Genomic DNA, 26,445 nt, shown 5'->3' with positions numbered 1-26,445 from the left:
TCTCATTCCAGCCCCCTTCCCCATTCATCCATACCTATATATACTATATTCCCCCTTTGGGATATATATCTCATTTGAATGAGATCTGTTTCCCCTAGTCCCTTACTGTACACTTATTCCCAGTGGTCCAGTGGATTGTAGTTTTGTTACCATTGACTTAACAGCTAACATCCACACATATGCAAATATATACTATATTTGTCTTTTGGGGTCTGAGATACCTCACTCAGGATGATTTTTCTAGTTCCATCCATTTGCCTAAAAATTTAAATTTAGTGATTTTATTTATTATTGTTGCTGATAAGGATGATGATAATGTTGTTATTTATGAATAGTGTTCCATTGGATAAATATATTGCATTTTCTTTATCTGTTCTTCTGTTAAAGGATATCTAGCTTGTTTCCAGTTTTTGACTTTTTATGAATAGAGCAGCAATGAACATGTTTGAGCAAGTATGTTTTGTGGTAAGATGAACCATCTTCTGCATATATACCCAAGAGTGGTATAAGCTACGTTTTGAAGTAGATCAATTTTGATCTTCTCAAGGAACCAGAAAACTGACTTTCATATTGGATTTATGAGTTTGAACTCCCTTCAGCAGTTTGTGTATGTTCTTCTTACTCTAAAATATTACCAGCATTAGATGTCACTTGTTTTGTTGATCTTAGCCATCTAGCATGTAAGGTAAAATTACAAAGTAGTTTTGAGTTGCATTCTTTCATGACTAAGGATTTTGAGCATTTCTGTGTTTGTCAGCCATGTGAGCTTCCTCTGTTAATAATTCTCTGTTTAGATCTTTACCTTACCTTTTAAATTGGATTATGTGTTTCCTTTACATGTAGTTTTGAGATATTTATATATTTTGAATATTAGCTCTCTCTCAGATGTGTAATTGGTAAAAATATTTTTCCATTTATATGGTTCTATTTTTTTCTGAATAACAGTGTCTTTTGCAGTATAAAAGCTTCTTAGTTTCATGAGGTCCCGCTTATTAATAGTTGATTTTATTGCCTACACAGCAATGTTCTGTTCATAAAGATTTTTCATCTTTATCAGCAGTAGAAGTCTCCTGGTGTAGGTTTTGGAGTCCCTACATATTCTAACATATCATCTTCAAATAAAGATACATTGACTTCTTCCTCTCTGATATGTATCCAGTTAATCTACTTCAGTTGTCTTACTGTTCTAAGATTTACAGTACTATATGCACAGGTGTGGAAAGACTGGCCAACCTTATGCTGTTCCTGATTTGTGGAGCATTGCTTTGAGTTTCTCTTTATTAAAGTACATGCTGACTATATAGATGCTTCAAACTGCCTTAATTATTGAATGTATATCCCTTGAATCCCTAATTTCTTCTAGACTTTTATCAGGAAGTAGTGTTAAATTTTGTCAAAGGCCTTTTCTGCATTTTGTTAAATGATAATGTTTTTTCAGTTTGTTTAAGTGGTGGATTACATTTATTACTTTAAGTATGTTTAACCATCTCTGCACCTCTGGTATAGGACCTACTTGACCATGGTGGATGATCTTTTTGATGTGTTCTTAGATTCAATTTGCAAGTATTTTATTGAGAATTTTAGCATCTGTGTTTATAAGCAAAATTGGTTCGTTATTCTTTCTATGTTGGGCATTTTGTGGTTTGTGTAATTTGAGAATTCATGGCCTACTAAAATGATTTGAGCAATGTTTCTTCTCTTTCATAGAACTATGCATATCACCTTCAAATTAATATATTTTGATTTCCTCCTTTTCAATTTTTATCCCTTTGATCTCCCTCAGTTGTCTTATTTCTCTAGCTAATATTTCCAGTGCTATATGCACAGGTATGGAGAGACTGAAATTTTGGTTCCTATGCATTTTGGGTGGTGGGGGGTTAGGAGATTTTATGACTGCTTCCATTTCACTAAGAGTTATGTTTAAATCTGATCTTGATTTAAATTTGGTAAGTGGCATGTGTCAAGAATACATTTCTTTTAGATTTTCCAACATGGTGGAGTACATGATTTTTTTTTTTGGATATTTTATTTACATTTCAGATGCCATCCCCATTCCCCATTTCCCCACCCCCAGAAAACCCGCTATCCCATGCCCCCTTTTTCTTTTTGCTTTTCTACACTTTTTAAAAATGTTAATCAAAGGCTTTATAAGTTTGGTAATGCTCAATCAGAAGTGTAACCTAATACCCAGCCTAGATATATCAACTATCTTTGACTGGTGAAGACATGTGAACAACTGCCTCCATGCCCCCTCTCTCTCTCTCATCACCTAGCTTCTCCTCCTTCTTCTCCTCCTCTCCTTACTCCTTCTCTTCCTCTCGGTACCCCTTTCACCTTAGCTCCTCCTACATATCACCCTTCCTGTTAAAATAAAACTTTTCTCTCAAAATACAATTAGAGCATAATTATGCCAATTTGTACCAGTGAGGTACAAGATAGTCCTAATACCCAGTCCATCATTTTTTTGACTAACCAGAACCTCTGTCATCTCTCCTAACTAAAACACTTAGTTCTGGACTTGGCTTTTTCTTGGCTTTAGAATGAATGTCAGCTGAAAACCATCCACTCAAATCTTTTCTCTCAAAGTAAATAGCCAGGATTGGCTATGAGACTATAAGTTTTCAACTCTGTCAGAAATCCAGAGTGACTGAGTTATCTAAAATTATGGGAAGCACAAAGCATAGCTTCTAAAACTTAGCCAATTAATAGAGACCACTGAACACCTGGACACTCCTATACTACAAAACATTGGAGCATCTGATCTTCAGCCTTCTGGCCTAGGATCATCTGACAGACCTTAGTGATGCAGAATAATATTAAGGGCTGATTACTCTGTCTTGGCAGATATAATCAGTGACTATTCTGCAAGTGTGTCCTTTTCTGGACAGTAATTTGTCTGTAGATGAAAAGAGGCACTTCTTGTCTAGTGGCTGTCTCACCACAACTGGAGTAACTCCAAAGATTCTCAATTTCTTCTTAGAATCCAATACAGGAAGCTGTTAGGAGCAGACAGGTCTCTAATCAAAATGAACATTAATACAGAAATGTTTGTAATGTCAATTCTGTGGACTTCTGACATTTTGAAAACCAACTAACCATGTAAGGTAATCTGGACTGTTGTCTGTTAACTCCACTCAGCTATTTCTAAATAAACTATAGAAAACACCCTGACAATAAACTCCAAGCCATGAATTTGCTATAGTCCCTTAACTCACAGGCTAACCATCTCAAATCAGTTGAAAAAGTTAAAGAAGGACTGGGTCAAGGCCAGTTCCTAAATGTGTTATACAGGTACAGTGCCTATGAGAATATCAATATTCATGTCACTTTTATGTCAATTCTTTCCTCTATTTCTATTATTTTTAGATTTGGTCTTTACATAATGTTCCAGTTTTTCTTAATGATTTATATCAGAAGCTTCTTAAACTTAACATCTTCTATAACCAGTGTGTTCATTTCTTCTATTGTGTGTCTTCAATGACTGGGAATCTGTCTTTCATTTTTTATATTTTATTGATGAATTTTGTCTTTGTGGTTCCTGTTTGAGTTCCTAAAGGTTTTATTTCTATATTTTATTTAGTTTGAGATTTCTTTAGTGATTCTATTTCTGCTCTCAAGTCTTAAACAATTTTATTCATTTTCTTCCACTGTGGGTGCTTTCAAGAAATCTTTAAAAAGACTTATTCATTTACTCTTTAAGTACCTCTAGCATATCCATAAAGGGTGGCTTAAAGATTTTTTTTTCCTGTTCTCTATGCTGCACCAATTGGCTATGCCATGGTGAGTATCATGGATTCTAGTGGATATATATTTTTCTGCCTGTTACTGTGTTTTTACAGTGGTCTCCAGGCGTCTTAGATGGAAAAGATTGTAATGTTAAATTCTAAAGGCAAACTTTAGTCTTTCACCTCTTCTGTTCCTCCAAATCAAATCCTCCAATATGATCTGGTCTTTGTTTTATGTTTTGTCTCTTGAGTACTTTTTTCTCTGTAGTTCTTAGGAGAGCATGTTGGCTGTTTATTGACTGAAGGAAACTCTGCTTGGGTTTCCAGGTGTGGGCATTATGGGTTCCAGATCAATTTTTTTTTCTGGGTATTTGATCCGAAGACTTAGGAAGAAGGAAGGACTGGCAGCAGTGTACTGGCTTCCCAAAAGGAAGTAATGTTTATTGTTCCACCAGGATCTGCTTAGTTATTTCCCTGGGTATTGGACAGAGGTTTTCTAAAGAGCTGGGGATGAGCCTGAGGAACAGGACTTGGAGGAATGGAGGGAGAAACCAAGCAGATCCTCCAGTGCTCCCAGGGACAAAACCACCAACCAAGGAGTACACACGGAGCAACTTATGGCTCCAGCCGCATATGTAGCAGATGATGGCCTTGTTGGACATCAATGAGAGGAGAGGCCATTGGTCCTGTGAAGACTTGATACCCCAGTGTAGGGGAATGCCAGGGTGGGGAGGTGGGAGTGGGTGGGTAGATTGGGGAGTACCCTCATAAAAGCACGGAAAGGGAGGATAGGATAGGGGGTTTCTGGAGAGGAAACTGGGAAAGGAGATAAAATTTGAAATATAAATAAATAAAATATTCAATAAAAATAGAAACATTTTTAAAAAGCAGTTAGCCTACTTGATTACCTGGCAGGAGTGGTATGTGGGTTCCTAATGAGTGCCTGCTGGAGTTGGGGGCTAGGATAATAAAGCATGCATGATGGAAGGGAGCTTAGGAGGAGATCTGTGAGATCTGTTGAAATGGAGGCAGGGTAAAGGGAGGTTGAGGAAGTTCTCTGTTGTAGAGTAGGAATGAGATGCGGGATTTGATTTGGAAGAGCAAAATAGTTTGAAGTTAGTTAATACTACCTTCACTTTTGGATTGGCACTTTTGTCTTAATCAAAGGGTACTTATAAGATTAATATGTTTGTAATAAAATATTTCATTTATTTTAAATGAAAAGAACAATCCAAATTACAAAGAAAATAGGGGGAAATGGCCATGGTAACTTCGATTAGATCAATGTTCTAGTAAATAAGAAAATCGTCAAAAAACTCAAAATAAATTTATTCCCACCTGTAACATTCAGAAAAAAATAAATTAACAATGCAAATAATTTGTATATAGCTAGGTGAATAGGCCAGACATTGACCCAAACATTGTGCTCATAAGTATATTTTTAAAAAATCAGTTTACTTAGACTCTGTTGTTACTCATTAGGTAATTGTGGAAATATCATTTAAATACGTTGGTTCCCAGTTTGTCTAGATACCCACATAAGGTTTTTATTTTGAAGACTTGCGATAAGAATCAACATTATAATGTTTAGATATAAATTACAGAGAACAATTATTGGAGCATAGTAGATGAATAATAGCTGTTAGCTTCTTTCTGTCATTGTCAGGTTTACCTAAAACCATTGTAGTGGCTTCTTTGCTAGACTAAAGTCTGCCCCATTCCCAATACTCTAGGTGGTTCCAGATTATTTCTGATATAGTTACTTGCATTCTGCAACTCCTCTATATTGTCTTCCTACTAAATGAGATGTTAAGAACTTAGCCCAGGTCACATTTTGCATTATTTTTGTTCTCTAGCCTGATATATATATATATATATATATATATATATATATATATATATATATATGACAGACAGTGGACCTGTTGATTTTTCATACATATATGCACTTTCTTTTGTTCTATAACAGACAGTGGACCTGTTGATTATTCAGGTCTGTTATATATTATTCTGATATATATATATATATATATATATATATATATATATATCAATCAGACAGTGGACCTGTTGATTATTCATACATATATGCACTTTCTTTTGTTCTATGTAAGACAATAAAGCCTACTGACTTTGTGTGTTCCAATGTCATCTTTTTAAATCTTCTTTTAGATATAGGTACAAAGACTTATATTTCCCATATTCCATTTACAATTGTTTGCAAGTAAAAGTGACCATCGGTAGGCATTGGCAGAAAACTGGAAGACATAAGGACTTGGGCAATGTGAATGTTTGTGAAACTTATTTATTTTTATTTTTCTGTCTATTATTGAAAATATAGATTTCTGAATTGCTAGATATTTCTGGATCAAGTAATTTATACTGCCTTTCTGAACTTAGAGTATGCTTGGGCTCTGACTAAGCTATTTCTGTTACTCTCCAAATTAGTATGAAAATATTCTGATATATCTGTGTTGGAGTTGCTTATCTGAGCCCTGAGCTTTTCCATGCATACTTACACATCTCCCCGCCACCACCATCACATTTTATTATTTTTAAGAACTGTGAGTTTTTTTTTTAACCTTTTAACTGTATGATAGCTGCAAAGACTGATGGACATTTAAGTACTGGGTTTATGATTGCAGAAAAGCTATTTAGTCTCAGTTCTTCATCCTTAACACAATATTGTACTTTGATGATTAAATGAGGATCATGAATATTCATGCACAAAATCCATGGCATATTTTAGTTAATCAATAACTGAAAACTTTTACTCGCTAAAATGTTATGAATCATTTAAATGCATATGAAACAAAATTGATAATTTGACTGCAAAATTTACGAAAATCTTACATTTTCTTTTCATATACATCTTATTTCATTTATGTTCAAAAATTGTGTCTGAATTAGAATCTTTGAGAATTTTAGTTTTAAGCAAGTACTAAGTCACCAAGAAACTTTTAGTAACAAACGACATTTTCTAGGTAAATGTGGATGTTTTTATTCTTAGAGAATTCTATGTGGCTTAGCAGATGTGTGCTAGGTTAATATGGATGAACTGAGGGCAGAAGAATCCCAAGAGTCCTTCAGGAGACAAGTAAGAGGAAGGGTAAGGGATTTATTGGATAAACATTAAGGTCAGGAGATTAGAATAAGGAATCGGAAAGAATTTTCCAATTACTGCGGATTTTCTCTTTCTGCCATTAGTCTCAACAAAAGAACTAAAGCAAACTGGGACTATTTCTGACCCACAGAGGCCAATAACTTGGGCATCAAATATGTTCTATTGCTTGATGATAATTCTCATCCACTTATCCAGGAACACCTATCTGGATTCCAAATTTGTCTAATATTTCTGCTTGAAACATGACTAAATTCTTGACAAGAATTATTAAGGAAAAGTATTAGCAACAACGAGTAACATATATAGTGCTTCATTTGATACCAAACTAGACTTTCTTAAGAAATGTATGATGAAGCAAAAGCAAAACTTCTTTTTACTTAAATCAATGAAGTGTCTGGATGAATTCACACTGAAGCCTGGAGCTTAAACATGAGTAATAATTAGCTAGGTGAAAATCACATATGAATACATGACTGTGTTGAAGAGAAATTACAAATCCAAAACTGAAGAAAGAGCTGAGGGCCTCAGCATTGGGTGTGGCTTGCAGTCTGTAATCCCTACTAGAGTAACTGAACAATACATGCAGGCACACAGTTGTGGCCAGGAGGCTTTACTATTTTTTGTTAAAAATAAATTCTGTATTTTAGGAATTCAAATAGGTATCTAAGCTTCTATGTCTGTTTTGGAATGTAAGTACACTGGGTCATTTAAAGTGTATTGGAATTTGAGGGATACTAGAAATAGAACAAGAAAGAAAATGAGAAAAGGCTAGTTGAGAGGTTTTTGAATGGATAGAGTAAATAACAGCAAGAGTGGAAAGCATGGATGAACAGAAAGTCATTTAAGAACCTAGGCCAATGAGATCTCGTAACTAATTAGTGTTTTACAGACCCAAAATGAACCAAAAAACACCTCAACATTACAGAATTTAATGACTGAGACAATGGCAGTAGTGTAGTAAATGCATATAACATAGTAATTAAGACATTTTTACAGTAGCAAAATATTAAAGATAATCAGAAATATATTCAGACAGTCATATACACATACACATATAATTATACATATACATTATATTGATACATATACATCATATGTATATACACACATAAATTATATATGTGTGTATATATACATGCGTATGTATATATGCACACACACACACATATTAAATTGCATTTTAGAAGTATGACTGAAATGGAGTCTGACCTCTGTAATTATGACACTTTTATGAATTCTGTTTCAGCTCTTTTTTTCTACCTGTGTGACATAGTCTATCATGATCCTTTTTTCAGGTATCTTTGGAGACTCAGTCCTGGATGTGAAGTTACCTGTTTATTGCTCACTCTGCCCCAGACATTTATCAATATGCTAACCTCTCAACTCCCAAATCTGTCATTATGTCTGTTCCTTAACTTCCATCTAGTAAGCTCAAGGAAATGGAAATGCTAGCACCATCAGCCCAGAGAAAGATAACTTAAACCACAGCAGTACAAAACAACCCATAGTGACTTGTGGATCATGCACCTTCTTTTTGTTAGTAGAGACATTTCCCTTTAGAGACTCCTGAAACACAATTCTAAGATCCTTACCTATATGTAGTCTATCAAATCCACTCTCATGCTAAGGCCTGAAAGGCATTAACATATGAATAGGATCCAATCCTATTGTATACTAGGGGTGGGGGTGGGAAATCTTCATTTTTTTTTAATGGCCCATTTACTGAAAAAAAAAAAAAAGAGCTCTGGTCTTAAAATCGCAAGCCTTTTGTCTTAGCCTCCTGAGTAGTTATACTTAACAAGCAAGAGTCCTAGACCCCTGGTTTGTTCCTTGTCATGATTATGACCTAAGGACTTGTTTGTATCAGTACACAATAACTCCCAAATCTTTTGACAACCCACTTGCAGTCTATAATTTAATAATATTGGTAACTTCTGTTTGCACAATGCCCAAGTTAAGAAAACAAATGACAATCTCTTCTTTTTCAAAATTCCTTTAGCTTCTAAGCTTCAAATGTGTTGTGATTCTGATTCATTTATTGGACTCAAACTCCTATCAGTCATCAACTCTGCCTTCTCATATTTTATACCTTCTCCCCTACGTTTTTGATATCCATTCTTCATTTAACCTTCAACATATTTCATGTGCATGACATGACATGAAGAATGTTCATGAGAACCTTTGACAAAACAAAGTATCTTTGTCATAAATAATTTTCTAAAGGAGAAAACAGAAGTTCTTTATTTAAAACAATTTTGCAAATGAAAGTGAAATAGGGAAAGAACAGGGGAATTAGCACTGTCTCTTCTTATGCACATGTTGTTCTGAATAAAGTTGCTCTTACAGAAACTGGAAGTAGAATTGCGATTACTGAGACAGTTTCAAATTTCCTGGGATTGAAGATACTTACAGCTGTTAGGTACTATGTGGATACTAGCACTTGAATCTAGGTAGTTGGGAACAGCAGCCAGTTCTCTTATCCACTGAGTGATGACTCCTGTCTAAAGTACAGTTCGTATATTAAATAAATATATCAAGTGTAAAATCCAATGTGACTTTCCACACTTCTGTCTAAATGAATCCTCTAAATGAATAAAACTTAACTGTGTCTAGTTAATTTGTAGATGTGATTTTTTTATTTGCAATATATATATATATATATTTGTATTAATATACAAATATATTTACATATTTAATTTAAAAATTAAAATACTATAAATATATATTAGTTTAAAATAATTAAAAAATATTTTTGCATTACATTTCAAAAATACATAATAAATTAAAAAAAACTAAAACACTTTAACTCCCTCATAGAATTTCCTCACAGAATTCTGAGCCTATTAATGTCATATGCATGGCTTTCTAGAATGTGATTGGAAGTATATATTTCAGTGATTGCAACAAACTCTGGCCAACACAAATAAATACAAACCCTTCAGATCTTCTTAGTTAGCATTCATTTCTTACCTTATCAGGCCTTTGGAGAATGTATATTCTTATCTGAATTTTAAACACTGTCCACTGCTGGTTTCTTTCTGAAAATATTTGTTCATCTTTGAAAATGTGTTTTAAGTGGCACTCTTCAATAGGAACCTGTTTTTCTGACTTAAAGTTGAATTCAACCTTCTAAATAGAAAAAAACCCTTAGTTTATATTTGCAAGCTTCTTGTACTTACACATTGCATTGTATCTTTGGCAACCATTTAAATTGCAGTTGTAATAAGTAAAAGAGACGTGTAGCCACTCCTTTTCTCCATGTTTCCTCTGGTAGTAAATGTGAATCTCTATTTATTAGAGTGTTTTTGTGTGTATTTTCTTTTGTTTCACTGATAATACTAAGTCAAAACCCACAGCTTTGCCTGTAATGCATATTTTTGTTCATAACACATTGCTCAGAGCTAATTTGTATCCAATACTGAGCCATTTATTTCTTCACTGGTGAGAAAACTATGAAACTGTTGTCAAGAAATTGATCCCAAGGGGGATGAACAAGAGCAGAGCATAGTGATGCACTTGTGCAAAAAGTGCCACAATGAAATCCATTATCCTGTATACTAACTTGAGAAATAAAAAAGAAAAAAACCCAAATAAATCACTTTTTCCAACTTTTAACTTTATTTTGTCTTGCTAAGAAAATGTAAGCACAATGGTTATGTTATCAGAGGCTTTTCCGATCCCCTTTTTTATCCTGTAGGGTACAGTACATATTTAAAAAACAAATGCATAGTGAAGGAACACATCACTCAGAGGTAAACCCACTCTACAGCGGGCAGGCTCTCCTGAAATTGGAACTACAATGCTTTAAATTTTGGTTTGAGTTCTCAGAAAGAAAGAACATGGCACAGAGGGGGACCCAAATGAAGGCCATCATGATAAGCATTGCAATTGTATAACCAGAGTAGATGCAAAAAAAAAAAAAAAAAAAAAAAAAAAAAAGAAGAAGAAGAAAAGCTATTCCTTGAACCTGCCTCCACATGGGACAAATGATTCTTATGGTTGAAGTAGATTTTACTGTCCCCAAACAACAATCTCACTCTCATACAGGAAATGAAAATAAAAGCAAGCAAGTAGTCAGTTAGAGGCAGTCACCACCTTCTGGGGATAGCCACTGGAGACCTGGGAAAACGCTCAGCTCTGCTAGATTCTAGCAATTATAAAAACATCTGAATGAGAATGTTTGAAAATGATCTTTAACTTTAGTGGGATGTTGAAGTGACTTTTTAGAACTTTTCTGATATTTCTTAGGTTTCTTTTTTTCTGACTCTCTATGGCAAATGATGACATAAATGCTTCATGTTGTGCCTTCAATGTTAAATATTGGGGCTTATCATAATTTTATTTTGTATATGTTGAAATGTTTTAATAAATTATGTCAACCCAAAATCATTGCTAATCATTGTGGTAATCATTGTTGCCTATAAGAAGTTATAGCCTACAGGCCTGAGCTGTTATTATTTGAAATTCCATTGAATTTGGAATTTCAGCACATTTTCCTCCCAGACTCGGATATTTACATTTAATATGTGTTTGGTAATTACAGATATACTTCTTTGTGTTCAGGCACTATAGCAGTTAAGAAAATATAAGTGGGAAAGCCAGTGGTTCTGGGATTAGGGGACTGAGTCTGGTTATTAATTCTTTTTCTCCTTCTAATTTAGTTTAATTGGATGTGCCAGTTATTGTGTCTGATAACATAACACCACACGATAGTCCTGAACTTCTTCTTTCTAAACTTGTAAAATATTTATTTATTATCATAAGTTCGGCTCTAAGAATTCTGTAGTTGCTTTGGCAAAAATAATGAGACCACCTTTTAGATGAATGTGTAAGTTCTGAATTTTTGTGCTGATAAAACATTTTGCTATTGAGAAGGTAGTACTATCAGCAATCAGTCTTGGAGTTCTGTGACTATAATTCTAGTTTCAGTTTTGCAACATGCCATCTTAACTAGCATAGACTCAGTACTAAACCATTTGAACTTCTGAAAAGAGGAAACAAGTGGATAGGTTCACAGTTTCAATTAAACACATTATTTTATTTCATATTCCTAAAAAAATTTTAAGAATTATTTGTAATAATAAAATAGACTTTGGGGATATATCAAACATAGATCTTTAAGGTGATATTATCAAGGAGTTATGATTTTAAGTAGTCTCAATCATAAATAACAAAGAATGGATATAGGCAACCTCAGAAGGTAGGACGTGGGGGATCTTCTAGAATGTACCAGGGACCTGGGAGATAAGATACTCTCAGGACTCAGGGGGAGGGACCTTAGATGAAGTACTCAACAGTTGGGAGAGGGAACTTGTAGAGTCCACCTACAGTAGAAAGACAGGGCATCAAGTGGAGTGACGGGGTTGTCATTCCACAGTCAAAAGCTCTGACCCAGAATTGTCCCTGTCTAAAACAATTGCAGGGACAAAAACGGAGAAGATCCTGAGGGAAACAAGGTCCAGTGACCAGCCCAAATTGAGATATAGCTCAAGAGAAGGCTCCAAGGCCTGACACTATTACTGATGATATGGTGTGCTTACAGAGAGGAGCCTAGCATGGCTGCCCTTCTAGAGGCCCAACAAGCACAGAGTCAGGTGCAGATACTTACACCCAACCAATGGACAGAAGCTGATGACCTCTGTGGTTGAATTGGGGAAAGGCTGGAAGAAGCTGAAGAGGAGAGTGATCCCAGTGGTCTCATCTAACCTGGACCCTCGAGATGAGATCTCTCAGACACTGAGCCACCCATCAGGCAGCATACACTAGCTGATATGAAGCCCTGACACATATACAGAAGAGAAGTGTCTGGTCTGGCCTCAGTGAGATGAGGAATGGAATGAGAAACTGTCATAGTACAGACTGGGAGGGGGGTAATGGCTGGACTATAAAGAAAGATTAAAGAATCATAATATTGAGGAAAAAATAGATGCTGAGGGTCCCTGTCCCAAGTTCATTCTGATTGGTAAATAAAGTTTCTGGCAGCCAATGGCTGGGCAGATAGACAGAGTCAGGACAAGACTAATGGGCAAGGAGACCAAGGAAGAAGGAGTAAGCAGGAGGATGGCCATGCCAGTAAAGGAATAAGATCCAGAAGAGTGAGCATACCAAACATGTAAGAGCTGGGAAAGAGCAGCCCCAGGCCTCCACCTAAACCTCTACTGGGTCTGAGACAGCTAGGATATAATATAGGTTTTAGTAAGTCGTAATTCAGGCATATCAGAGGGGACAGTGTGCTAGCCACTTGGATGTTTTGGGTTGTCCCAGCCATTGAGCTAATTAAGGCCTATTAAATATAAGGCTCTCTGTGTGTGAGAGTCCTTTATTTGGGAACTCAGAACATTGGAGTGGGTAGCAAGGAACACATACCACCACTGTGAGGACAAACCTACAACAACATACAAGTATCCAATGAGAATATTTAAGTTGATTATATATATATATATATATATATATATATATATATATATATATAATATTATATGCATGTTATATATTATATAATATATTAAATGCATATATAATATACCTAAATATAATAAAAGTAATATACAGCAAGCCAACATCAAACTAAATGAAGAGAAATTTCAATCAATCCCATTAAAATCTGGGACAAAACAAGGCTGTTCAATCTCCCCCTATCTATGCAAAATAGTACTTGAATTTCAAGCCAGAGCAATTAGGCAAGAAAAGGACATCAACAATATACAAATTTGAAAGGAAAATGTCACAATATCACAATTAGCACATGATATGATAGTATATATAAGTGACCTCAAAAATTCCACAAGAGAACACCTACAGCTGATACACAACTTCAACAAAGTGGCTGGCTACAAAATTAACTCAAACAAATGAGTAACCTTCCTCTACTCAAAGGATAAATGGGGTAAGAAAAAAATTAGGGAAACTAGACACTTTACAACAATCACAAATAATATGAAATATCTTGTTATGATGATAACCAAGGAACTGAAAGATCTGTATGACAAATATTTTAAGTCTCTGAAGAAAGAAATTAAAGAAGACCTTAGAAGATGGAAAGATCTCCCATGCTCATGGATTGGCAGGATTAACATAGTAAAATGTCCATCTTACCTGAAGAAATCTAGAGATTCAATGCAATTCCCATCAAAATTCCAACTCAATTCTTCACAGAGATAGAAACAGCAATTCTCAAATTTATATGGAATGACAAAAAAAAAAAAAACATTCCCCCAAATCCCCAGGATATCAAAACCATTCTCAACAATTAAAGAACACCATCCCTGACCTCAAGTTTATACTACAGAGTAATAGTGATAAAAATCATAAAAATCATATTGTATGGGTAAAGTGCAAACAGGTAGATCAATGGAAAAGAGTTGAACACCTAGAAATAAACCCAACCACCTATGTTCACTTAGTCTTTGACAAAGGAGCCAAAACCATCTAATGGACAAAAGCATTTTCAACAAATGGTGCTGGTTCAACTGGTGGTCAGCATGTAGAAGAATACAAATTGACCCATTCTTAACTTCTTGCACAAAGCTAAAGTTCAAGTGGATCAAGGAACTCCACATAAAACCAGATATGCTGAACCCAATTAGAATAGAAAGTGGAAAGTGGGAAAGAACCACAAAAACATTGGCACCTCATAAAATTAAAAAGCTTCTGTAAGGTGAAGGACACAGTCAATAGGACAAAACCCACAGATAAGGAAAAGATGTTTACCAAACCTACATCTGATAGAGGGCTAATATCCAAAATATACAAAGAACTCAAAAAGTTAGAATCAAGAGAACCAAATAACCTTATAAAAAATGGGGTACAGAGCTAAATAGAGGAATCTAAACTGAGGAAACTCAAATGGCTGAGAAGCAATTAAAGAAATGTTCAGCCTCCTTAGTCATCAGGGAATTGCAAATAAAAACAACCTTGATATTCCACTTCACACCAGTCTCTTTTGTCAAGTTAAAACTACTTTTGTTTCTTATACAATATTTAATATAAGTTGCATTGATTGTACACTTTCTAATGGTGTTAGTGTGTTGAAATCTGGCATGTCAGTTACAGAGGTCTATCAACCAGCTTTTGTTTTATTGCCCTGAGTATCACAGAACCTTGGTCTTCTGAAAAAAACTTGCTAGTACTGAAAGAAGTGAGTCAGGCTTTACGCAGAGGCAAGAGGGTAGTGGGCTTGATTATTGCTGGTATAACAGCATTAATCCCATTAATTACTAGCTTCTGCAATTGCTTTGACACAAGAAGTTAAGACAGCTACTTCTGTTAATCATTTAGCAAAAAATGTTACTAATGTGTTGAATATACATAGGATTTAGATAGGTATTTAGAACAATGGATTGATGCTCTCTATCCTATTCAAAATATTGGAAGAAGGTTCTGAGTTTAAAAGTAAGGAGCTATCTTTAGTGTCATGCCAATACCATTAGATTCATGTTAGTTCTAAAATTTATAGCAGTAGTCATTAAAATTAGGAAAAAATTTAAGGACATTTGCAGTGTATTTGGCATAATTCTAACATCTCTCTGTATATTTTAAATTTGCATAGTGATCTTATGAATTTAAAGAATGGTGCTCTGCTGAGACTTGATGTGGCAGATACTGCTAATAAAATTATCCATGGCTTGAGGTCAGTATTTCTATTTTGGTCAAGCTTCAAGAATGGCATATATAACTTGATCATGCTAGCCCTTTTTGTCCAGGGAATACTTTTTTTCTACCTATAAGTTAAAGCTTGGGTTTTTTGTTGTTGTTGTTGTTTTTTTTTTTTTAACAACATCAACATGTTGGCAGCCAAAGTACATTGCTTAACTTCAAAATGGATCCCCAGACAGAGTTATTAAATTAACAGGCTGGCAAGCCAAAGATGAGTAAGATTCTGCAAGAGCCTTACCAACCTAAGACAGAAGTGCATTGCTTTTGATAATGCATATTCCATGTTGGGTATGGAAGGCATTCTTGTCAGAATGACCTAAGACAGGCTCAGTCTTGTTTATGAAATAAAAAAAAGGGGGAGAGGTGGAGAGCTTTTGGGGCTGCTTGGTGAGAATCCAACATGGGCCAAGGACAAGGAAATGGGCTACTTGGCAGGAATATGACATTGGCCAAGGACAAGGAAGTGGACTTCAGGCAGGATTCTGACATTAGGCTAGAACAAAGAAATAATTTCAAGCAGGAATCTAAATATTAGGCTAGAACAAAGAAGTAAGTTCAGGCAGGAATATAAATTTTAGGCTAGAACAAGTTCAGGCATGAAAATGACTTTGGGTAGGACAGGGAAGTAAGCTCAGATATTTTGGACATCCTTATAAGCCCTTAGAAACAGTGTTCACAGGAGTGTTCACAGAACTTTGTTTATTGCCTTGCTTGTTCTTTGACTATTTATGTTTATTTTCTTGCTTGTTCCTTGACTATTTGCATCTATTGTATTGCTAGTTTCTGTACCTAGAACTGACCTTAATACTTGCATGTAATTCAAATGGTCTAAAAGCAAAAAGGAGGAGGGGGATGGAATAGGGTTTTTCTAGGTAGGGGTAATGGGGAAAGAGGATGGCATCTGAAATTTAAATAAGTAAAATATCCAATAACAAAAAAGAAGAAAATATCATTCTGAGTGAGGTAACCAGTAACAAAAAAGTACACATGGTATATACTCACTGATAAGTGGATATTAGCCTCAAAACATGGAGTATTCAAGATACAATTTATACGCTCAAGAAGGAACACAAAATTGTAGATACTTTAGTGCTTCTTAGTAGGGGAAACAAAATACTCACAAGAGGAAATATGGAGACAAAGTGTGGAGCAGAAACTGAATGAAAGGCCATCCAGAAACTGCTCCACATGGGATCCATCCCATATACAGTCACCAAACAAGGACACTATTGCAGATGCCAAGAAGTGCTTACTGAAGGGTGCCTAATATGACTGTCTTCTGCAAGGCTCTGCCAGAATCTAACAAATATAGAGGCTGAGGCTTATACCCAACCATTGGCCTGAGCATGAGATCCCTGATGGGGGAGCTGGTGAAGGAACTGAGGGGGTTTGCAGGCACTTGGGTGGAGCAACGTTGTCAGCAGGCCAGAACTTCTGGAGCTGCAGGGGACTGGTCCACCAACCAAGGAACCCATGTCTCTAGCCGTGTATGTAGCAAAGGATGGACTCGTTGGACATCAGTTGGAGGAGTGGCCCTTGGTCCCATGAAGGCTTGGTGCCCCAGTGTAGGGGAGTGCAATGGCAGGAAGGTGGATATGGATAGGAGAGTGGAGGAACACTCTTGTAGAGGCAGGGAAAGGGGGGATTGGATAGGTGGTTTCCAGAGGGGAGACCTGGAAAAGGGATAACATTTGAAATGCAAATAAAGTATTTAACAAACACACATGGTATGTACTCACTAATAAGTGGATATTAGCCAAAATAAAATAAAATAAAATAAAATAAATCTCTGAATATCCATGATACAACTCATAGACCATATGAAACCCAAGAAGAAAGAAGATCACACCAAAGTATGGATGCTATAGTCCTACTCAGTAGGAGGAAGAGAATAATCTCTGGGAAGTAAAAGGAGAGCGGGATCTGGGAGGGAGAGAGGATGGTGAGAGAAAAAGGGAGTCTAGTTCAGATATGGGAGGAGATGGAAGAGAAGTACAGAGGGTCAAGAATATGAAAGCATTTGTGTAGCAGTGGGGCAAGGGGAACTGGGAGTAGCCACTAGAAAGTCTGAAATGCCAGGGCCCAAGAGGTTCTCAGGACCCAACAGGGAGGACATTAGCCAAAATACCCAACAAATGGGAGATAGAAACTCTAGAGATGATATCCAGTGAATAGGCATGGCCCCAGTTGAGGTATGGGGCCATCCACCCACCTCAAAAATATTAATCCAGAATTCCTCTTGTCAAAAGGAAATGGAGGGACAAAGAGTAGAGCAGAAACTGAAGGAAAGGCTATCCAAAAACTGCCCCACTTAGGGATCCATCTCATCTGTGGACACAAAACCCAGATAAGAAATACTTACTGATAGGAGCCCAGTATAGCAGTTCCCTGAGAGGCTCTGCCAGAGCCAGACCAATACAGATGCAGATGTACACAGCCAAACTTTGGACTGAGCACTGTGACCCCAAAGCAAAAGTTAGGGCATGTACTGTAGGAGCTGAAGGAATCGCAACCTCATAGAGAGAATAACAATATCAACCAAACAGACCCTTCAGAGCTCCCAAGAACTAAACTACCAACTAAAGAGTACACAGTGGGTACATATGGCTCCATCTGGATATGTAATAGAGGACTGTCTTATCTGGTATCGCTGGGAGGGAAGTCCCTTGGTCTGTTGGTCACTTGATGACACAGGATAGGGAAACACTAAGGTGCTGAGGCAGAAGTGGGTAAGCCAATGGGGTAGCACCCTCATAAAGGCAGGAGGAGGGAGTGTGACAGATTTAAGAGTTGTTATTATATACTACCTTTTTAAATTTCTTAACTGGATGGATACAGTTTTGAAATGAAAACACTCATTAAAAAAAGGTTGGTTTCAAGAACAATCTGTGTCTTAGGGTTTTACTGCCATGAACAAACACCATAATCGTGGACATGACCATGTCTTATAAAAACAATATTTAACCATGGATAGCTTACAGGTTCAGTTCAGTATCACCAAGGCAGGAAGACATGGTGCAGAAGTTGCTGAGAGTTCTACATCTTCATTCTAAGGTTGCTAGGAGAAGACTGGCTTCCAGGCAGCTAGGATGAGACTCTTAAAGCCCCCAAACACAGTGACACACCTATTCCAACAAGACCACACCTCCTAATAGGGCTACTCCTTCAGCCAAACACATACAAACCATAACAATCTACTTTACTAGCAACTTCATAGATAGTAAATTCTCAGGATTATCTCCCACTTCCACTTCTTGGTTGTATATGCATTTAGTCTACAAATAAATTTCATTAAATCTAGTGTCTTAAGGAACAGGTATAGTTCTATGGTTGACCATCAGTTAAATATGACTGCAGCATAGCCTAACATCTTGCATTTCGTTTAAAGGGTCTGATTGTAGAAAGATAGAACCAACAATCACACTGTGTCCTGTGACTTTCATATGTGCTATAGCAAGCACATGCCCACAACTCCAAAAAAGTAAAGTAATCAACAATGACATTCAATACCAAGGAATTCTCTCTCTCTCTCTCTCTCTCTCTCTCTCTCTCTCTCTCTCTCTAATTAAAAAAGAATCAAGACCATTAAGAAGTTTGTTATGACATTAGAAGTCACTGTGCCTAAGGAGGACTGAGTCCTTCTAATAGGTTCAGTTTTCATTGCTATGGTAGTCCGCTTTCTCTGCCCAGTTCACTACTCGTGTGTGATTCATTTCCGAAGAGGTATCTCAGACTTCTTAGAATGATGAGTACTCACTATACAATAATTCTTCAGTTTCCTGGGTGGTGAGCATATCTTATACCTTATTTTGAGAAAAGTTCTCTCTGATCCTACAAGTCACTGGTTCAGCTAGACTAGTCTGATAGCAGTCACCTAAGATATGCCTGTTTTCATCCTCCAAGTACGGAATTATTGCAACTATCAGACTTCATAGTCTTTAATTGGGATTTGAACTCAGGCTTTTGTGTCTGTCTGGCCATCTTCTTAGCCCCATCTCAAGCTGAGGCCCTTCCACAATCATAAACCAATAGTGACAATGCTTTTGAACATGTGGTCTGGAATATTCCATATCCAAGCAATAAGATACAAATATATAAAATGTGAATAAAGCTATAAGATGTGTAGTTTTGTAGGGTCTAGAATTATGACATGGATAAGATTTACTTTTCTTTTTAAAGAAACTATTTTAGTGAAATATTAAGATAAAAGAATAAGCCAACCCCATTTCGGATTTACTGCAAAACAAAGGAAAATGCATAGGAAAAATTCCACAATTGCTTGTCATGCATATAAAAAGTTAAAAGTTTAGAGATTCCTTTTCTAAGGAAATAGGTATGGCAGTAAACATACTTTTTTGTTTGAAAAAAATGATAGTGAAAACTGTATTTTTCCAAATATATATGGGCATGTATAATGAAATATATAAATATAGCCAAGAAAATTCTACAAAAATATAGAGAGATGTGAGATTAAAAGAAAAATACCTTAGACATAGTTTAAAATATAATTGAGAAAAGACACCTTAGCAGTTACGTACATAGTAAGTCTTTCAAAAGGTATTAACCTACACATAATCTACTATGCTCAACTGCCTGTAATTTCACTTCCAGGGCATCTGACATTCTCTTAGGACATTTACTGCTACCTGTACTATGTCTACATGCATCCACACATATACACAAACATAAAAAAAAGTTTTAAAGAAGTCTTAAATATATATTGTATTTTTAAAAACCTCTCTAGTAGTTTTAAATCATTAAAAATTCAAATATAACTAAAATTTTTAAAATAAAAAATTCATTCCCATTATTTCTATGGGAACATGTAATTTGTTGACATAAAAACTATACTTTTCATATGTATTTTTATATGTAAAATATGTGTTTAAAATAATAAATACATTGGGTTGTTTAAAACATTCAGTATTACATAAACCTTCACTTACATTTATATTTATTGATAATAATTAATTATGAACTAAAAGGAAATATTGGAAGGAGGAGTACTGTTCATTTTTTGTCAGCTTGACACAAACTTGATTCATTTGGGAAGAATGAACTTCACCTATGTAATTACCTAAGTAATTGCATCCACTGCATCCATAAAGTTAACCTGTAGGTAGGTATAGGGGGCACAATTTTAGATTAATGATTAATATGAGCCAAGCCACACCTGGGTAGATAGTCTGTGGCTCTGTAAGCAAGAATGAACAGGTCATGGGAAGTAAGCCTGTAACACTCTTCCAGTGGCTCAGCTTCATTTCTTACTTTAAGTGGCTAACCTTACTTCTTTTAATGATGGACTGTGACCAGTAAGATAAACAGATAAACCCCTCATTCAAAGTTCCTTCTGGTCACAATGTTTATCGTAGCACCAGAAAAAAAGGAAAGAGTATATCCTCCATTCCTTTATCAAAATTTATTCATAAAATTTTTTCTAAATATCAACCCCATAAAAAGAACAATATCAACTAACTAAACCACCCAGAACTCCTCGGGACTAAACCACCAACCAAAGAGTATACATGGAGGGAGCCAGGACTCCAGATACATATGTAGCAGAGGATGGCCTTATCTGACATCAGTGGGAGGGGAGGCCCTTGGTCCTGTGGAGTCTTCTTTTTCAGACTTGATTTTACTTTTATTTTGTTTGTTTTTATTTGTTTGTTTATTTATTTATTTTTAATTGGTTATTTTAGTTATTTACATTTCAGGTGTTATCCTCCTTTCCCATTTCCCCTCCCTAGAAACCCTCTATTCCATCCCCCCTCCTCCTTTCTGGTTTTATACCATTTTAATTGCATGAAAGTATTTAAGTCAGTTCCAGGTTGAGGAACTAGCAATTCAATGCCCCAATGTAGGGGAATGCTAGAGCCACGAGGCAAGAGTGGGTGAGTTGGTGGGTGGCGGAGCACCCTCATAGAGGCAAAGGGAAGGGGAGAGAAGGAAAATGGGATGGGGAGGTTGGTGGAGGGAAATCAGGAAGGGGAATATCATTTGAAATGTAAACAAATAAAATGATTAAAAAATAAAAAGAGAAGAAATAAATGACTTTGGACAACTGTTCTTGAGGTTTTTTTTTTTTTTCTCATGAAATAATAAAACTACAATAGCTGTAGTATTTGACAAGCTGATTGCATAGCTTATACAAAAGTACAAAAGACTAATAGTCAAAATATTTTGAAAGAGAATTAATTTATGCTATTGCTTAATTTTAAGGCTTTCTATGTAGCTAGAATAATGAAGACAAAGTATTAATGATACTGACACAGTCATTGAGAACAGTGGAGTGTGTAAGATGTTGAGAAATTGACTTACATTTACAGAGTCAACTAATTTTTAGAAATATTACCAAAATTATTCAGTAGAAAATGATTTTTTTTAAAAAATTGAATGCTCTGTGTTAAAATAATTATCTATTTTATATAAATATACTCTTAATAGAAATTACTTTTTTCATCCAATATATTCTGATCAGTTTTCCATCCTCCAAGTTCTCTCAGATCTTTCCTCCCTCCCCACCTAATCAACTCCATACCCTTTCTTTCACTCTCACAGTGAGTATATTAAAAAAAAAATTAAGTAGGTGTTAGTTATAAGAGCAAAAGTAGAAAGCCACATGGAAAACCAGAAGACATTTTCAACTAAATATTACTGAAACATGGTGTCTTGGTTAGGGTTTTACTCATGTGTACAAACACCATGACAAAGCAACTCTTATAATGGGCAACATTTAATTGGGTCTGACTTACAGTTCAGAGGTTAAGTCCATTATCATCAGTGTAGGAGCATGGAAGCATCTAGGCAGGCATGGGGCTGGAGGAACTGAGAGTTCTATGTCTGTTAGAAAATGGTTCGAATTTTTTGTCTTAATTCATCTCCCAAAAGCTGTGCTTTCAAACGCTGAGGGTACCTGCCCCCAGCTGGCTTTGATAGATAATAAAGAATTGCCATACAGCACATGGCTGGGCAGGGAGATGGAGGCAGGATTTTTAGTTTGCAGTGGGTGAGGGATTGAGCAAGATGAAGGAGAGGCAAAATCACCATGATGGGGAAGCAGAAAAATGAAAGTTAAAGGCCTGCCAATACGTTAGAATGTACAAAATTGGCCCCAGGGGCCACTTACCTGATTGGGCCTGGCTGGGGTAACAGAGATAAAATATAGATTTAACAAATATGAATTCAAAAATACTAGAAGGAAGTGTGTACTAGTTGGGAAGAGGTTTGAAAGTGCCCAGTCATTGAGCTAGTAAAGATATATCAAAATTAGCCAGTGTGTGTTTGTGTTTCATTCACAAATCCAGAGCTTTTAGGCAGGGCCTAGACTCATGCATACCTGCAGGAAGCTCAGAACACTTTAAGTAATTCCTGCTACATACATCTTCATTCAAAGGCAGACAGACTAAGACTGACTTCCAAGAAGGGAGGAGGAAGATTTCAAAGCCCACCTCCACAGTGACACACTTCCTCCAACAAGGCCACACCTACTCCAACAAGGCCACACCTCCAAATAGTGACCCTACTTGGGCCAATCAAATTCAAACCCCCACACAGAGTATACTAAGAATTAGCTGTAACAGTGGCTAGAAAGTATAGATTTAAATGAGAGAGAGTGTCAGAATTGTAAAACAGTCAGTGAAACAGCTTCATGTTACATGTTTACTAAACATTAAGGCATCTCTAATCACCTGGGTGAAAAGCCTTTGGCTATTCCTGTGATCTAGGTTAGATTAATCTTTTGAAACTTCCATGGTGGGTTACTGAGATTATATCAGTAAGGTGGGAAAACATAAATTATGTGTAGTGCCATTCCATTGGATGTGGTCCTAGACTGAATATATGAGAGTGAGCTGAGCAACAGCATTCATTTCTATATACTTCTCGACTGTGGATAATATTACTACTGCCTCAAACCTGTTCCCATAATGTGACCAGTGTGATGAACTATATACTCAAATTGTGAACTAAAATGAATCTGATATCCCTTAAGTTGTCTTGCTCAGAGATTTTATCACAATAATAATAAGAGTAACTAACAAAGACAATTTCTCCCAGGAGTGTGATTGCTATTGTTATAATATGTCAATTTGATTCCAAGGTCATTCTCTCAGAAGCTGGACTACAATCTATTCAAGTTCCATTCTTGAATATCAGGGTTCTTCTCATGACCTGAGAATTTCCATGAGGCTGGATTAGAAAGTAATGGGTTAAGTTCTCTGGAGAAGAAAATATTTCAAGGCAATATAGTATTTAAGCTATCTCTCAGCTACTGCTCACTGTTCTTATTCTGTTCTAAAATGAGGTAGCAAAAGTATGTTAAAGGACTTAACATTTGCATTTCCTACTTGCTGATTGCAGAAACAATGTGGCCAGCTGTCTCAAGCACTTGCCATTGTGATTTCCTTGAAAGAATGGATATCTGAAAACCATGAGCCAAGTTAAAATCATCCTCCAGTGAGTTGTTAATAGAATATATTTTCATCACAATATTTAGAAGAAAAATTTATATACCAAGTCATAAAGTCTAAGCCTGGGATAATTAGATAGCAGAAAATAATAGATATAAGAATGGAATTACTAACAAACAGTTTAAAAAGTAAGATCAACAAAGCTAACATCTGTTACTTGAATTGATTATATCAAATGATAAACTTTATGAAGATGAATACCCTAGAAAATAAGACAAGTTGCAGTATTTACACCTAGATTGATAAGATACAACAACAGATTATACAATAGTTTATTTGTTTAATTATTCATAGTTTTTAAACTTCTGAATACATTCAAATATTTATCTGTTGAAATTTTGGAAATTGTGTTAACATATCTATCTAAATAACTAAGATCTATATAATTAATATATTTGTGCACTGTTTACTTTTATGTGTGACATTATATTTAAATGCATGAATATTATGAATAAGTAAGTGAATCAGGGCAAAAATATGCAAGCTCTTAGTCATCATTTTTAAAAAATAGATAGTAATGTTTAAATCTGGATAACTGAACTCTAACATTAAAGAGACAGTAATGGAACTTACTAGAATGTGCATATAAAAATCAAGTAGAATAAATTTATAAACACAATGTTACTGTCTTATATAATGATATTCAACAGAAAGAAATAAAAAGAGTATTCATTAGCCTTGAAAACAAACATCTGTGATCCCCAGTACCCAGTACACTCATGAAGAGGATCTTGAATATGAGGCTAGCCAATGGCACAGAGAAAGACACTGTCTTAGTAAAAAAGTAAAAAGAAAATGATACTACATAAGACATTAGTCCCTCAAAAACACATATAAAAAGACAGAAGGAGTATATGTCTACAATTATCTTTTATTAAATTTTAAAATAAATAAAATTTAAAATATAGTGATAGAAATCAGAAGGAAGATGACTTCAAGTTTGAGGAAATTGTCAAAAAATAGGAAGTTTCTAAGAAAAGGGTAATAAGCTATATGTGCTTTGGAAAACTGCTTTGAATTACATATGAAATTGTCTGATTTTCTCTAAACAACTCAGCTCTATACGTTTAATGTACTTTGTACTGTAAGCTTTTATGTACAAAACTATAATATATTTAAATGAATTTTAAGAATCAGTAAGTGAAGCAGGACAAAATAAGGAACTTCATATATATATATATATGAATTTAAATATAGTTATATATATCACATACATATTTATATATCATATATATTTTTCATATATTATATATTATATATTATATATTAATATAATGTATTATATATAATATATATTTTAATATATGTATTATATATAATATATATTTTAGTATATATTATATATATATTAAAAAAGACACTAATGTTTATGTCTACAGAACTGAACTCCATCATTAATGAGACAGTAATGGAACTTATTAGAATGACAACAGGAAATCAAATAGAGTGTGTTCTTTTAGTTACAAAACAGCTTAGTATTTAAACTGAAAAAGTGATGCATATTATGCTAAATCATTTAATTAATTTTAAGTGATCTTATGTTCTTGACCACCTATATGCTTTTTGTATAACTTTATAGGTACATTTTTAATGGCTCATATTGATTCTCACAACATTTTCATAGGTTGGAATTACGTTATTGTGCTATATTAACCATAATTTGAGCAGTCTTAGAACCTGATTGAAATTATTTGAGTTCTTATAAATTATCAGAGTGATCATATTCTTTGAAGATTTCTTGAGAAAACATTTTCAAAATTTTAGTATGTCTTTCAGACTATCTGAAAAAGCCATTAGTTTGGCAGACTCCAAAACTTTTGGAAGAAATTTTTTTATTAGATATTTTATCTACACTTCAGATGGTATCCCCTATCGCCATTCCCCCCGACCCCCCTTAGGAAACCCCTATCCCATGCCCCCTTTTCCTTTTTGCATTTATACATTTTTTTAAAATAATGTTAATCATAGGCTTTATAAGTTTGGAATTGTTCAATCAGAGGTGTAACCCACTGACCAACCTAGATATAACAACTATCTTTGACTGGTGGAGATACATGAATATCTGCCTCCCTGTCTCCCCCCTCTTTCTCTCTTTCATCACCTAGCTTCTCCTCTCCTTCTTCTTCTCCTCTTCTTACTCCTTTTCTTTCTCTCAGTACTCCTATCTTAGCTCCTCCTACACATCACCCTTCCTGTTAAAATGAAACTTTTCTCTCAAAATACAATTAGAGCATAATTATGCCAATTTGTACCAGTGAGGTACAGGATAGTCCTAATACCCAGTCCATCCTTTTGTTGACTAACCAGCTCCTCTGTTATCTATTCTAACTAAAACATTTAGTTCTGAACCTGGCTTTAGGATGAATGTCAGCTGACGACCATCCACTCAAATCTTTCCTCTTAAGGTCAATAGCTATATGTTTTCAACCCCATCAGAAATCCAGAATGACTGAGTTGACTATAATTGTGGGAA

The sequence above is a fragment of the Arvicanthis niloticus genome, chromosome 13 (genome assembly GCF_011762505.2).
Source record: "Arvicanthis niloticus isolate mArvNil1 chromosome 13, mArvNil1.pat.X, whole genome shotgun sequence".
Lineage (NCBI taxonomy): Eukaryota > Metazoa > Chordata > Mammalia > Rodentia > Muridae > Arvicanthis > Arvicanthis niloticus.
The sequence above is the reverse complement of the archived record's forward strand: the minus strand, read 5'-3'. Positions refer to the sequence as shown.